Raw genomic sequence first — 10,978 nt, forward strand, 5'->3', positions numbered from 1 at the left:
TCCCCCCTCCCCCATCCAACTTTGTTTTAATCCCAAACTTTTTATAATTACATTTTTTTCCTATTTTCAACTATAAATACCCCTTCTTTCTTTCATTTTTCTCACAAAATCATCAATCTCTTTCATTTCTCAAACTCATATTGAAGTATTCAAGTCTTCAGTCATCTCTCATTTCTCAAACTCAAATTCTTAATTCAAGTTAAATCATGTCCGGTGATTCTAGAGTGCGCCTATTTGTTTTGGAATACTTTAATGTAGTAAAAAAAATGAAGAAGTTTACATAATAAAGTGCAAGAACTATGGTCGAGTCTACACTCATTGTCCAAAGTTGGAGGGCACAAGCTATTTAAGGAGGCATATAAAGAGTTGTCTTACCCGTTCTCCAGACATTCATATTTAAGATTTTAAGTTGATTTGAGACAATTTGTGTTATTTTAAAATTATTAGATGTATTATGCTTAATGTTTTAGTTTGTTAGATTAATTTGAAGTATTATGTTGAAGGCATTGAACTTTAATTTGAAGTATTAAATGTAAACTTTAATTTGCAATTTTGATACCGAGTTCATCTTAATATATATATATATATATATATATATATATATATATATATATATATATATATATATATATATATATATATATACACACACACACACACACCTTAATATAGCTAATGTTATATCGAATATAGCTTATATACTATACACTTAGTATATCTATAATACTATACTATATATACATCTTATATAAGGCAATATACTATATAAGACAATTTCTTGTAAATTATCTAAGGCAATATATTTTGAGTTAAAATTTTTTAAATCACAACTATATAATATAATTTATAAGAAATTGCCTTAGATAAAAACTTTAAAAAAAAATAGGCCAGGTCCACTTAAGCCTACATAGGCACGGGACCGGCTCACTTAGTCCGGGACCATTACTTCGTGGTCTCGGTTCTGGTTCGGTTACCTCCAAAAACCCACGAAGCTTGAGACCGTTTAAGCCCCGGCCCACATAGGACTGGCCCATGACGCCCGGGCCCGACCCGTTTGTCACCCTTAGTTGGGCGTGAATTGGACATGATCATATATCAGAATGAAAAAAGAAAATTGAAGAGTGTTATAAAGCATATTCAGGTTCACATTGTGCACAGTCTTTTGGGCTTAATGACGATGTAAGTCAAAGTACAAAGTTGTGAGGTCTTTTAAGCCAAATTGGACAATACTTGTCATGAACCTAGATTAGTTAAAATATCCTCTTACTCTTAAAACATTATTTCTAAGTAACCACATTATCGTGACATGCTTCGAGCCATAATTAAGATATACTCAAGGTTATTTTTTACACTCAAGTAATTGAGGCGTACTTGTTATTATACTGTGTTCGAAAATAAATTTTGCAATGTTAAACAAAATCAAAAATAGAAGTTGAAGAATTAAAAGTTCTAAGCCAAACATAAAAATGTGTTTTCTTAAGAATTTAATCCCCTCATAATTGGTCAAGGTTTTCGATTAATTCTTACCAGGATCAAACGAAACATATTTTCTAATACTAACAATAGAAATTATAGAATTTCGGCGAACTCAACAAATAATAACAAATGACACTGACACTTACACTTACATTGTTGTCCTTTGAAATATGAAATATACAAAAGAGAGGCGAGAGTATTTTTTTTTTTAAAATTTTTGGTGTGGAAAAATGGAGCCAAATCTCTGAATTTGTAGCCAATAAGTTGGGGCCTCAATAGGTGCAAAGATGTTTGTTCATGAAAAAAGGTATCTCTTCGGCATAAATAATTTCTGCTAATTTATTTGTTGGTCGCAAATACCGCCGTGAATTTTAAATTAAAATTTTGTGAGTTAATATCATAAAAATAAAAATAAATAAATTTGGTCAAAAAAATTTATCAATCAATTCATTTAACCAAATTCAAATCGAGTATCGACAACGCGAAGCTTGCTCTTTTCTCAACTCTTTAAGAGTTAGAAGAAGTACTTTTACGTATAAACACAAGATTCTTTCCATTTTGCGACAAGAGACAAAGCTCAAAAGGAGCTGTTTCAAACTTTTTGTTTCCCTCCCATTTTTCCCCTCTAATTTCTATTAGCTCCTTAATTCAAACCCAACAGTACATAGGCACCCATGAGAAGCTTCAACTGCATCGTTAGACACCAATTACGCACTCAACCAAGTTTTTTGACTTGCTCAAACAAGAAATAATAATGAACAAAGAAAATAAAAAAGACAAGAAAAAGAAGGGCTTAGCAGTAGCTGCCCATAGTCTACGCACGAGGTTTGAATTTAGTGGCGTGCAAAGTCAGGACAGATATATCCGACTCAAATAAAGATATATTTCTATAAGTAAATTATTTTCAAAATTTAGGGATTTCATTGATGATAATAGAATATTAATCATGATTATGAGTGCATACAACCTATTCACATTTGAATTGTTTCTTCTAATTTTTATTTATTAATAATGTCCAACTTCACATCAGACAATTTAGTTGGATTTTTCATTAAACCTGAACTTGTGGCTTATATTTAATGTTTTATACCTTTGTTTTAACAAGAAAACATACCTTTATTTTCACACGTTTAACCTTCTTGCTTTCTTCCTTTTAGTATTAAAGTTTTGTATGAAAACTCACGCTTTATTCTCTATTGTTATATCATTTCGAGCGCAAAATTAAAAATACATCATATATATGTTTTGACATTTCAGTTTTCCTCGAAAATAAAGGAAATAAGTTAGACTTTCCTTCTTATTTTATTATCTTCCTTCTTCTTGAGAGTACAAGACAATAGATAGTAGCATATTAGCAACAATGATTATTTCTCTTGCTCGACTAATAACTAAAAACAAGAAAGGCAGAAGTGAAAGGTTTATATCTTCTTTATACCGAAATTTCTAACACGCAAAAAATATTTATATGATAAAAAGGAGTATATTTTTAGTTGATTCCTCTAATCCCTGCAATTAGAGGGACGACAACATAGCTAGTACTATCAAAGAATAAAAAGAATGACTAGCTATGTGGGAAATAGTTTGATGATCAAGAGATCACCATTTAAATTACAATGTAAAGGATTCGAATTCAGAGCATTCTAATTGTTAGAGTGGTCAATATGGGCTTGGCCCGTTAGGCCGGCCCAACCCTATCCGTAATTTAATAGAATTGGGCTAACCCATTTAGAAATGAGGGGGAGAAATTCAAAAATAGCCAGATTTACAACTGGTCGTTCAAAAATAGCTCAGTTTCAAAAGTAATCGAAATTTAGCCATTTTTCATATAAAAATAAATCTGAGTGAAAATACTGTTCAAAATTCGAAAATACGCCAGTATATTATACTGGAGTTCCAGCATAAGTATGCTTGAACTCCAGCATATTATACTGGAGTTCCAGGATAAGTATGCTGGAACTCCAGCATAATATGATGGAGTTCCAGCATAAGTACACTAGAACTCCAGCATAATATACTGGAGTTCCAGCAAGTATAATTGTCCAGTATAATATACTGGAGTTTGGAGCACCGGTGCTCCAGTCTCCAGTATATTATACTGGTGTCAGCAAAGTATACCGGTCCAGCATAATATGCAAGAGTTCATACACAGGTGCACTGAACTCCAGTATATTATGTTGGACCGGTCTCTGTTGCAGCAAAATAGTGACTATTTTTCATTGACTTCGTAAATGCTGGCTATTTTTGAATGACCAGTCCGAAAACTGGCTATACCGTGCTATTTTTATGAGGCTTTTAAGCCCGGCCCAAGGAAGTCCATGGGCCACGAGGCCCGTGGGCTTACGTATTTAATTAAAATATTTAATACAAAAAAGTATTAAAAAAACTAAAAATAACAAGAAGAGTGGTCCAATATCAAACTGTTAATATTTTTTTATGTGAATTTAAATGTCTTTTGTTCTTAAAATTTTAGTTATATCTTAATGTTTTAACTAATTAACATTGTAGATAATTATAAATTTAGATGAAAATGAAGGTGTTAAGACATTTTTGTTTCACAAGAGGATTCAAACATGGGGGCCCGTGATCAATGTAGGGCTGCACTGGGCTAACCATTTTAAGGCCCACCAAAATAGTAGGCCGGCCCATCCCAGCCCGTCAAATGCCAAAGCCCGCATAGGCTAGACTGGACCGGGCACTATAAAAAACTGGAGAAATTGTGGGAGTTTAATATGCTTATAGTGGCGGTTCTTAACCGCCGTAATTGTCTTTAGTGGCGGCTTTTACACTCGCCATAATCGCTTCCGCCAAAAGGTTTAATACAACAGTTTCTTTTTAACCGCCGCAATATGCAGTTAAATTTGACGCTCTGATTGTGGCGCTTAGGAACCGTCATAATTGATGTCTTTCAAATTATAGACAGTTTATACTGCCATAATTGTAATATATTTATTGTTATTTAATTCTACATTTAGATGCTTTTTATTACACAAAAGCCATCATAATATGTAACCAAGCACCCGTCATATTAATTAACATAAATTATAGAGAATTAGATAAGCAAAATATTCATCATATTAAAACATAGGTACCCAAAATCCCATATCATCCAAGATTCAAGTTTAAGTTGGTGAGAGTTATTCACCAATTACAACACACAAAAAACATAGTTCATCCTAACAATTACAATCCAAGAAAAATATAGTTCATCCTAACAATGATTACTAATTGTCATTTGCTCCGCTTTCATCAAAGGATCTTCTTGACCTAGTTGGTGACGGGACGCTATCTCCTAAATTGGGTGCCTGCATAAAAAAAACTAATTAGTAATGACAAACTAAGTAGCCAGTACTAATTAGAACTACTCAATAAAGTTGTGGAAGCCTTCTTTCAAGGGGCCTCCTTAACCAAATTATTCACTCATACATGTATAGTTTTACTGCCTAAAGTGGAGTCTCCTCAAAAAATTTCTACCTTTACATCTGTTAGCCTTTGCAATGATTCTAGCAAGATCATTGCTAAAATGCTAAACTCTAGACATATATAGCAGAATGCTACCCAAGATTATTTGGCATAATCAAAGTGGCTTTGTCAATTAAAGAGCTATTTCTGGCAATACCCTTCTAGCTCAATCTATTCTTAATGACATAGGGATAACCCTCTTTTGTTAAATAACAGATTATACATAAAATGATATAGAAAATAAAATAGCAATCAGACTCAATTACTATTTGCTAAAGGACTACATTAAACCAATGAAAGCAGAATAAGTTACCTACTAAGGTCTGGAACATTGATCAAATGCACTTTTGGATAAGTGAATTTAGAACAGATAAGGAATAGAATTACTTGTAGCATACGATAGGTGTGTCATGCGTTCTTTCCTAGTTCCTACCTAGAAGTAGCTACTGGCTGATGATTCCAGAATTCAGATTTAGGTAAATGCACAGTCCGCTACTTAACAAGTTTTGTGTAATTAGTAGTATTACCTATTGTTTTAATTGATTGGTTTGGTTTGGTTAGCAAACTTTGAGTAAGGAACAACGTGTAATGTCGCTCACTTTTAAAAAAATAAGAAAAACAAAAAGAAGTTTAGCAAATTGCCTCGTCAAACATTCTTGATATAATGAAGAAACTAAATTTTTAAACACTAGGATACATTATAGTATTATACCCTTGCAAAATGCCTTACTTCACTTAAGAGTTGCTGATAGGTCATAAAGAGCTGAATTGATATATTTTAAACTGATGTAATCAGATTGTCATATAAAACCAAAGTAGACATGATGCTTTATGATAGTTGACTGACAAGAATCCTCAAAGATTTTGTTAGGAAATAGGTCATAGTAAGATGGTCAATTTAGACCATAGCCATATTTCAAGAATTGAACAAGTGCGATCAACATAAGCAGTAAAAACCTGCATTTCTCATAATAAATAAAATTATCTCATAACAGATTCCATTCTAACTTTAAACATATTGTCAAATTGAATGGCAAACAAAGAAAAAATAAGCACTTAGTACCTGTGGAGGAGTCGGAAATAAGTGAGCAAACTGCTCGGGATATTTCCAATTGTCATTTGAAATAAGCTAGTTACCGCATTTAATTGTGATCTCATATTTGCCATCTCTTGCACCAATTGTGAGGTGGAGCACCAGCGCTAGATGAGCCCATATAAGAACAACCACCTCGGCGTGATGTTTGCTTGAATACTACAGTTGGAACTGCACCCATGCCTAAGCCTCGAACACGACCAGGGTGTTCGGGACCGAAGACTGCACCAAGCGCATCATTTGGTGAAATTTCTGCCAGAGTTTCTGGCCTTTGTCTTCGAATTTCTTCAATTCTTTCCTACACAAGGGACAAAATATAATTACAAAAGGAGAATCTATAAAACATTAAATAGTGCTCCAAATATGTTCAGAAGCAGACCATTCAAAGTAATCGCCCTTCTTACAAAGCTGAATCTCCAAATAAGAAGATGGTCAACAGAAATTAACCTCCCAACTTCAAAAGGTATAATCCCAGAGAACAAATTCCGTAAAAGAACCAAACTTTGCAAACCTTGAACTTTCAAATAACTCAACAGGCAAACTACCAGAAAACAAATTACTCCTTAAATTAATATCTCTAAGCTCAGATAAAGATCCAAGACTAGAAGAAACAATTAAACTGATTATTAACCCCTGGATATAATTGACTCCACATATGTATCTCACAAACAAGCGCGGTTTACAAACTCCACATGCCAAGAAAAACCTAAAAACAAAGATTGAATCTGATTGATGTTGCCAATTTCAGCCAACACTTTGTAGAAATGATCAACATCACAAGGCTGGTAGTATTTAAAAGAAATTCTGTCTACAATCTCTTTCAATTACCTGGCAGGGGAAAGAGTCAAATTTGCTCCTCAAAAACCAATTGCTGTACTTATTAAGTTATGCACAAATTATATATGTCAACAACACGAAAGACTGAAATTACAAGTGATTGTCTGTCACAATATGACTAATAGCTCCCTTCAATCTTCTACGGAGCATTTTAGATATGCACTTATATACTATATTATAACAAGAGATGGGTCTAAATTGGCTGACATTTGTTGGGACATCTACCTTTGGAATCAGATATGTTATTATGGAATTGAGTTATGTTAGTAGTTTTCCATTACTAAAGAATTCCAGGATTAATTCAGCTATATCATTTCCCGCATTAGCCCAGATTGCTCTAAAAAAATCCACTCTCATATTCATTTGGCCCTGGACTTTTGTTACTGCTAACGTTGTTGCTTTGACATCTTTAACAGTATAAAGTTGCAATAGATCTATTTGTAGTTCAACTAAAAGAATAGTACCATTCTTGAGAAAACCTTCATAAGCCTTCACCCTTGATCCTCCCTTATTACCCAGAAAGTCTACATGGTACTCCATAAATATGTCTGCTATAGTTGCAGGTTCAATCTGCTACACATTATGTTTATCATGTAACTGAGTAATAGCCTACTTTAGTTTACTGTGTTTGATTACTGAAAACAATTATTTGGTATTGTCATCCCCTCCCTTACGTAATTCTTTACTCCTAAAAGTGGTGTTAATCACAACAACATACATGGACTATTCTTTCTGGACAAGTTTCAGAAGTGATAATCAGAACAGACAGATGTCATCCCCTCCTCTTTCAACATTCTTCAAAATATAACAAATAAGCACATTCCTATTGCACTCTTTTCGGTAAAGTACAATGAGTTACAGATGAGCTGAACAAATATGGTAGGGCCATAAATGTGAACTTCTCCTTATGTAGTAATTTTGTACTTCTAATTCGACATGATCCTACGTTCTTTATAGCTTTAATACAGTAATTTTTCAGTGCAGGTAAAAATGTTGAAGGTCTCATAGACAAATTCTCCAAAACTGCTGGGATATAAGAAAGTCTAGTTAATTTTAAGCAGTATCAGAAAGAGAAATACCAGATTAATTTACTGCATTTTCTTTATATCAGGATTGCGGCAGAGTGAACAATGACGGCATATAATCAGGAATTTGATAACCACAAGCCATCAATTCAAATTGTGAGGTCATCACTTGTTTTAAAATAAAATTCTGCGTTCTGAGGCACTAAAAACCTCTTTTAGCATCACCTCAACTTGCGTACGTAGTCCGGACGCGTAGCCGGAAAGCTTATATGTGAAAATTTGTGAAAAATGATAAATTTTGACTATAAAATGAATTAATTTGAGTTCGGTCAATGTTTTAGGTAAAAGGCCCCGGACCGGTGATTTGACGGCCCCGGAGCGTCCGTCGAAAAATATGAGACTTGGGCGTATGCCCGGAATCGAATTCCGAGGTCCCAAGGCCGAGAAATGATTTTTTTTAAAAAACATATTTTCTTAAATTGTTTAAAGAATTTGGAAATGAATTTTGATTAGAACATGTTGGTATCGGGCCTGTATTTTGGTTTCGGCGCCCGGTACAGGTCTTATATGTGATTTAAGATAATTCTGTGAAGTTTGGTGAGAAACGAAATCCGTTTGACGTGATTCGGACCTTAAATGCAAAATTTGATGTTCAAAAATGTTTTGAGAAATTTCATTGATATTGAGGTTTAATTCGATGTTTCTGATGTTATTTTGGTGATATGAGTATACGAATAAGTCCGTGGGATATTTTTGTGGTTATGTGTACATTTGGTATAGAGCCCCGAGAGCTCGGGTGAGTTTTGGATAGGTCACAGGGTACATTTTGAACATAGAAAGTTGCAGATTTTAGCTGGTGTGTCCAGGCCTACAGGCTTCGTGTCACGACCCCAGTTCGCCCTCCATGAACTATCGTGACAGCACCTAGCCTATATGACTAGGTAATCCTAACAAATGCAGAAAATGAACTAACTTGTGGAATAAGTAATCAAAAGCCGAAAATAACTGAAGGAAATAATATTTAAATGCCACTCGGCATATACACATAACTTCTCGAAATCTGATACACTATCCCAAAACTCGGAAACTCAAGGATCCACAAGCTGAGAAAAACACTATATAGCTCTAATCTCCAAAATGTCTAACAAGAACAAGGTACAGAAGGGCTAAATTCTAAAATGCAGGAATAGAAAAAGACTCCTCAGTCTGCGGATGCGGCAGATATACCTCGAAGTCCCATAGAATCGCCTCGCCTCAAGAATGGAAATCCTGAGTAGAGGTACCTGGATCTGCACATGAAAAACATGCGCAGAAAGGGCATGAAAATACACCACAGCGATACTCAGTAAGTACCAAGCCTAACCTCGGTCGAGTAGTGACGAGGAAGGTCAGGGCTCTACTGAGGTTAAATAAAATATAAGGGTTAACAGTGTGAGATAAAACAATATAATTAAGTGCAACAATAAGAAATAGCATAGAATTGAAAGAACAACGACAACTAGAACAGAGACAAATAAACCACAGAAGAAATACAACTCAACACATAGATCACAACCGGGGCACCTTCCAGGATACCGTTCTGTAGTCCCAATTACAACTATCCAGTGGATCTCCTGGTATACCGTCCCTTAGTCCATCATATATATGTCCGAAGGATCTCCCGGGATCCCGTCCCGTAGTCCAACTATCAATGTGCGGTAGGAATTTACCGGAATCCCGATCCATAGTCCCAAATATAAATACCCAGTACTAGGGGAATCTATCGGGTGCATTCCCGTAGTTCCATATAACTGTACAAGGGGATCTACCGGGAATCTAACACGTAGTCACAAAGTAAATGTGCAGGGGGATCTACGGGGGATCTACGGGGAATCTAACCCATAGTCCCAAAATAAACAGACAAGGGGGAGCTACCGGAATCCCACATCCGTAGTCCCAATGTAAATACACAGCAACAACAAGAAATATTCAGAGAAAGGAAGTTTCATATTAAGGCAACAAATAATTCTAGCCTAGCATGCTGCACAGAGTTCAGGTAAACAAATTGAGAAACTAAAGCAAATAAATCATTTAGACATGCTTTCCTAAGCTAACAACAGGCTTAATAGTACAAGTAATAAAAACAGGAGAAGAAACATACTAATAAGTACTTAAAGAAAATCGGATTTCCAACAATTTGCACAAGCACACACTCGTCACCTCACGTACATGGCATTTCAATTACCAAATATATCAATCCTAAGGGGAAGGTCCCCCACACAAGGTTAGACAAACCACTTACCTCGAACCGGCTCAAAATCAACCCCAGACCATGTTCTTGCCATGAGTACTGGACTCCAAATGGACCAAATCTATTCAATTCAATTTCATAATGTAAATAACACTTCAAACAACTGATTCTACAATTAAATTCTAAGCTAATACACAAAATTAGGTAAAATGACCAAAACGCCCCTCAGGACCACATCTCGGAATCAGGCAAAATTTACATTTTCAGAAACTTCGTACTCTCACGAGTCTATATATAACAAGAACACTAAAATCGGAGTCCAAATGACCCCTCAAATCCTCATTTAAAGGTCTCTTAAACTCAAGCCCTAATTATCCATTTTTCCTAAATATTTCACCACTAATTAGGTCCTTAATCACATAAAAAATGAGTTATGAAGTCAAAAATGTTACTTCAAAGTGATTCCCCTTGAATCCCTCTTCCACCCTCTTCAAAAAAGTTTTAAAATCGCCTAACAATGGAGGAACCTAGGCTAAAATTCGCGAAATAAACCTTTTAAAACATTTTGCCCAGGCATTTAATTCCTTCTACGTGAACGCGATCAAACCCTCGCGTTCGCGAAGCACAAAAATGACGTTGACTAAAAGTCCTCTTACGCGAACGTGACAAGGCCCTCGCGATCGCGATGCTTTACCCGGCTAACCTCCGCGAACGCGTTCCTCTCGTGATAGTAAATTCTACTGGGCCAAATTTCCTCCTTCGCGAACGCGAAGCCCAATCGCAAACGCGGTTCACAAGTATCCAGCCCTTCGCGAACGCAAAGGCTTAACATTTACCTTCCTCAACTAACTCTTCGCG

At 35.2% G+C, this 10,978-nt stretch overlaps 1 long non-coding RNA gene across 1 annotated transcript; it reads right to left on the reverse strand.

Moving 5' to 3' along the window:
* Positions 1 to 4,525: 4,525 nt before the first annotated feature.
* On the reverse strand, positions 4,526 to 6,319 carry LOC104231569 (uncharacterized). The gene is made up of 2 exons (XR_712107.2): positions 5,999 to 6,319; positions 4,526 to 4,778 (listed from the first exon to the last, which is right to left on the reverse strand). It is a non-coding gene; the product is annotated as an uncharacterized lncRNA (long non-coding RNA).
* Between the last annotated feature and the right edge of the window lie 4,659 nt (positions 6,320 to 10,978).

The sequence above is a fragment of the Nicotiana sylvestris genome, chromosome 1 (assembly GCF_000393655.2).
Source record: "Nicotiana sylvestris chromosome 1, ASM39365v2, whole genome shotgun sequence".
NCBI lineage: Eukaryota > Viridiplantae > Streptophyta > Magnoliopsida > Solanales > Solanaceae > Nicotiana > Nicotiana sylvestris.